Source organism: Gadus macrocephalus, chromosome 5 (assembly GCF_031168955.1).
Source record: "Gadus macrocephalus chromosome 5, ASM3116895v1".
NCBI lineage: Eukaryota > Metazoa > Chordata > Actinopteri > Gadiformes > Gadidae > Gadus > Gadus macrocephalus.
Window position 1 is genome coordinate 3525542 of NC_082386.1, and position 5647 is coordinate 3531188.

The window sequence follows — 5647 nt, forward strand, 5'->3', positions numbered from 1 at the left end:
TTTGGGGGCGGGTGCAGGCAACCGCCTGATGGTGCTCGTGGGCCTCCCTCAGGGCTCTGGGTCCATTGGAGGTTATCTGGAGTGCACAGAGGAGCATGTCGGTGTCACAGGATGTTTTGCAAGCAAGCGTTAGGTTATAAATTATATAACATCTTTGAAGGACACTTGTTGAACATTGAATACTCCCAAGACTACTGTCGATTTAATTCAGATTTCCGATCACCTTCACCTCAGATTTTTATACATTCAGCAATGATTCAGAGATTCTGATTGTCTTTATTAGTATGCTAATGGTAAGTAGCATTTTTGTTGTCCAGGAACAAAGGGATAGTGTGATGTGATTTAGTGACCTGTGTGACCATGGAATACGTACATTTCATGGTTTTTAATTTGTATAAAGAAATGTAATAGCTGTCATTTGTTTTTGCGTTTAGATTTGTCTCCAAAGCATGTCTCAGCCTGACAAACCCCATAGGGGCTGCCATCTTAAGTGTGCTTGGCCAGGCGCACTCTAAACCCTGCTCCCGTCCGTGACTCATTTCTCTTCAGCCTCAAAAGCATTCAGGCACCCAGTTTGCGACAGAATCAGCTTGACATCTTTAATTGTTGCATAACAGCATCCTACTCATGGCACCCTTACACCATGTTCTCTTATTTCTATAGCGACATTATATTATACAAACAAACTAGAGCTGTCAGTTAAATGCGTTATTAACGGCGTTAACGCAAACCAATTTTAACGGCGTTAAAAAAATTATCGCGCGATTAACGCAAATATTTTATTTACAAAAAAATATATATATATTTTTTTTTGTTTCTTTGGCTCAAAACAAAGAAGCAGTAGCCTGACTGCTATGTTCAAATGACATTTGTTCAAAGCAGTCTATTAATTGCACTATAGGCTCTTTTTTTGTATCGTCCTGTTTTGATCAGTATATGCCAATGTTGTTATCAATAGAAAATCATTTGCACAAGGCAAGCCGATGCACTTCACCATGTTGATAAGAGAATTAAAATGAGAAGAATTATGGGACAAAAAATCAAGGGATATTTAGCATAGAAAAATAATTTGCGATTAATCGTGAGTTAACTATGACATTAATGCGATTAATCACGATTAAATATTTTAATCGCTTGACAGCTCTAAAACAAACACAAACTCTCCCCATCATGATGGCAATTATATATGTTGCAATTTTTTGCATTACTCTTTATGCTTTTATTCAATGCAACATGTACATGGCATTTTTTGGTCCTTGCAGAATACTGAACTACATAGATACATTTTTATTACATATTACCCTCTATTATCCCACAAAATCAAATTTCTGGTCTTATCTTCCCTTCCAATCCAATAAACAGAGGAATCCATAAGGAAGGGGTCAATACTGCTCTTGGATATTTATGGTTCCTAGAGATAACGTGTGTGTGTGTGTGTGTGTGTGTGTGTGTGTGTGTGTGTGTGTGTGTGTGTGTGTGTGTGTGTGTGTGTGTGTGTGTGTGTGTGTGTGTGTGTGTGTGTGTGGCCAGAGGAATCGCACAAAATATGCTTAAAGCATGAATCAGAAGCATCCACGGCTATCGTCTCCGGGCCGGCCAGCGTGGGATGGTCTGTGTGGTATTTACCCCAACAGACACACATCCTAATCTCTTCAAAGCCTCGTCCATCACTGAGTGGGCACTGGCTATTGGGGGAATCAGGCCAGACTCCTCATCACAGCTAGTGGCTCGTCTCTGCTCCAAGGAAGCGTGACATTATGTACTCTCCTCAATGCCAGGATGTGTGGTACCGGGCTACCAAGTGCCAGTTGATCTTAGAAAACATGGCGATCGCTCAACGACATAATGAAAAAGCAATGATTGTGCATCCTTTATTTTCAACGACAAATTCAAGCCTCGTGTTTCGGAGTTCTGGGGCCAGGAAGTTGTTAAACAGGTTACCTCATTTGACACACGGGCATCTATTGTTTTAAGTTAAGTAGGTTAAGTAAATCTATTGAAAGTGATACTGTAACGGGTCAATTGAGCGCTGGACACAGGTTTTGCTGTTTCCCCAAGGAAGTTCTTTTATTGCTTTCCATAAACGTATAAACCAAGGGCAATAAGACAAAACGTAAATCAAAGTCTGTTTGGCACGATCTCTGGTGGCGATCCGCTCCTTTCTCCTCCTAATCCTTCCTGGATTCCCCACCTCACTACAAGACAAAAGCAGGCACATAAATATAAACACTCCCTGATTGGCCTGAGTGCCGACACCTGCCCGCACTCAGGTCCAATCCCCCCAGCCAATCCGGTGCTCTCCCAACCTGCCCATACTCCCCCTGCAGGCCAGACGTCGCACGTCCCCCCACACACCCCCACCGCCCGACACAGGCCGGGGTCACATCCGGCCGCCCACTCACTCCCCCCCCCCCAGAGCGGGAGAGGAAGTCCGCCACGGCCATCTGCGCCCCAGGCCTGTGCACGACCTGAAAATTAAAGGGCTGCAACGCGAGGTACCACCGGGTGATCCTCGCGTTGACGTCCTTCATGCGGTGGAGCCACTGGAGGGGGGCGTGGTCGGAGTAGAGGGTGAACGCGCGTCCCAGCAGGTAGTAGCGGAGGGCGCCGACCGCCCACCGGATGGCGAGGCACTCCTTCTCCACCGTGCTGTACCGACCCTCCCGGTCTGATAGTTTCCGGCTCAGGTACTGTAGCGAACCCCAGCCGGACAATGGTGAAGCTTACAGATGTTTCAGAAGCCTTTATTTACGTTCAGCCGTCAGCCTTGTTTTGAGCATAAATATTCCTTTCTTCACATCTTTCTTCATAAACACCGTAAGAGCTACAGGACAGATAAATAACATTAAATAGCTCTTACACATATACAACTATCGCCATGAAGATAACATTTGCACGGCTGTACAGCAACAACACATTTTAAGTAATATAAAGTCTTAAACAAATTAAACACACAATACCTTGTTCCCATTCCAGCTAGGCACTTATTAATTACTACAAATTGTTATGCAGAGCAACCGTTTGTAGCCTGAATTCCTTCCGTAATTACACGTAATAACCTTATCGCGTGATCTCCTTCAAGTCAAGTTACCTACTGTAGATTCAAACTTCCTGCGTCAAAATAAAAGACCCATGACGGCAAAATACAGTATCAAAATAAAAGCATGGTGAAAGTGGTTATTTTAACAGACCTTCATAAGAATTATTTACACTCCCACCAATCAGGAGTCCATAATGGAACAGTATACAGTTAACATTAAACACGAATGATTTCTAACAAAAAAATGACCTTCCTCATGAAAGTGCAAAAACAAATTATGTAAAGAGAGAACAAGTTTAATTAGTCTCCAATAGCAGGACTAGCCTTTGGACAGGGCGCTCGACTTCAGACATCTTATGGAGACGCTCTCCTTTCTTGCCAAGATTCCTGTCACCGAGGCAGATCTTAACTCTCCTTACTAGTCCGTCTTTGTCAATAGTAGTTTCTAAAACGCTACCTAATCTCCACTCGTTCCTGTGTGCATCCTCTCCTTTCATCATTACGATATCTCCAACTTGAAGATTTCTCTTATTTGACACAAATTTGTGTAATCGGAGTCCACCCATGGCACAGAGTTCACGAGCTTCTCTGGCAAGCTGAACAGCTTCTTCGGTGCTGCCAGCACTGGTGAGGCCATCATCAACATAGAAATCCCTCATGATAAACTGTGAGCCTTTAGGGTAGAGGTCGTCATTCTCCTTAGCTAGATGCTTCATCCCGAAGTTTGCACATCCAGGGGAGGAGGCTGCACCGAACAGATGCACCTTCATACGGAACTCACTGGGCGGTGAGTTCAAGTCTCCTTGCTTCCACCAAAGAAAGCGCAGGTAGTTGCGATCAGCCTCATCCACATGGAATTGATGGAACATTTTCTCAATGTCACACATCAAAGCAACAGGGTAACGTCGGAAGCGGATGAGAACACCGCTCAAGTTGTTCAGCAAGTCAGGCCCTGAGAGGAGATGGTCGTTCAAGCTGGTTCCTTTGTGTCTGGCAGAGCAATCGAACACTACACAAAGCTTATCTGGCTTCTTTGCGTGCCGAACACCATGATGAGGAATGTACCATCTCTCACCTTCACTCCCACCGTCTTCGATCTGCTCTGCATCTCCCCTTTCGATGATCTCCTCCATGAACTTGACATACTGCTCCTTATACTTTTCATCCCGCTGCAGTTTTCTTTTGAGGTGGTTGAGGCGTATCATGACTGAGTTTTTGTTGTCAGGCATACTGGGTCTGTTATTGAAGGGTAGAGGCATTTGGTAATGGCCATGTTTGTTTTTCTGTATGCCCTCATTTAGCTTGTTGAGGAAGGTGATGTCATCTTGTGACACTGTTTTGCTGTCTTCACTATCATCCTTGAAGTCAGATTCCAGAATGCGAATAGCGTCGGCCGGAGTTACCGGAGGCAGTACTTTAATGGAGATTTTGTGGCACAGGCGACTTGAGCTCGGCGGATCATAGCTTTGCGATGAGCGCCCCACAATACTCCATCCTAAGTCTGTCCGTACAGCATAAGGTTCCTCATCTCCTCCTAGAATAACCTGCCTTGGTGCCATGGCTCTAGAGCAGTTATAGCCTATCAGGAGCCCTATTTCACAGTCCTTCAGAGGTTGGATTTCTTCTGCTATTTCTCTGAGGTGACTCCATTGCTTAGCCGTCTCACAAGTGGGAATATGAGCACGGTTTACAGGTATGCAGTCCTTTGAGTAGGCAACTGGGAGATCAAACTGAATTGCAGAGCTGTATCCCCTTACACAGAGGCCGAAAACACTCTCACTTGAGAGAACCGTGTTCATTCCACTCATGGTCGTCAGCTTCAACTTCACTGGATACTTGTCAGCATTTAGACTGTCACTCACTTCTTGGTCGATGAATGTTGTATCGCTTTGAGTGTCAAGTAGAGCGTAGACAAGTCTCTCAGCAGTTGGGTTGTTTTTGGATGACACCCACACTGGCATCACCATCGATGTGTAGGATGAGCCTTCGCCTGCAACACTGAGCGACGTTGCAGCAGCTCTTTGATTTGTCGCTGCTTCTGATGAAGACTTCTCCTTCCCATAATTGTAATCGTGGAGGGCCGTCGGATGTTTTCCTTTACAGTTGTCGCAACAGTGGCGATGACGACAGCTTTTTGCGCTGTGGCCGAATTTTAGGCATCCGTAGCAGAGTTTCTTCTCCTTTACATAGTTCCGTCGCTCTACCAACAACATTTCTGTAAACTTGGGACACGCATGAAGCTGGTGTCTATTATCTTGACAGAGAATACATGTTTTTCTCTGTTCTGACCCTTTGTTGAAGATGTCCGTAGCTGCTTGAGTGGTGTAAACACTGGCCTGGTTTGTCTTTGTGTCTCTGAGATTTCTCTTTTCAGCGTTAGAGTCTGATGAGCGAAGAGCATAAAGCGACGGAATTGGATTGCAGGCAATCTCAGCTTCAGTTGACACAAATATTGCAAAGTCCTTGAAACTTGGGAATTCTTGCCTATCGTTCAGGCTTCGTGTGGCTTGTCGGTTCCAGCGTGAAGCTGCCCAGTCTGGTAGTTTATAGACAAGCTTCTGGTTTTCCTCGCAGTCGTTTAATATGTCGAGACCCTTGACATGAGGC

The 5647-nt window shown here is 45.0% G+C and overlaps 1 long non-coding RNA gene across 1 annotated transcript; it reads right to left on the reverse strand.

Annotated features, from left to right (window-relative positions):
- Positions 1-2728: 2728 nt before the first annotated feature.
- Positions 2729-3556, reverse strand: LOC132457552 (uncharacterized). The gene is made up of 2 exons (XR_009525716.1): positions 2961-3556; positions 2729-2824 (listed from the first exon to the last, which is right to left on the reverse strand). It is a non-coding gene; the product is annotated as an uncharacterized LOC132457552 (long non-coding RNA).
- Between the last annotated feature and the right edge of the window lie 2091 nt (positions 3557-5647).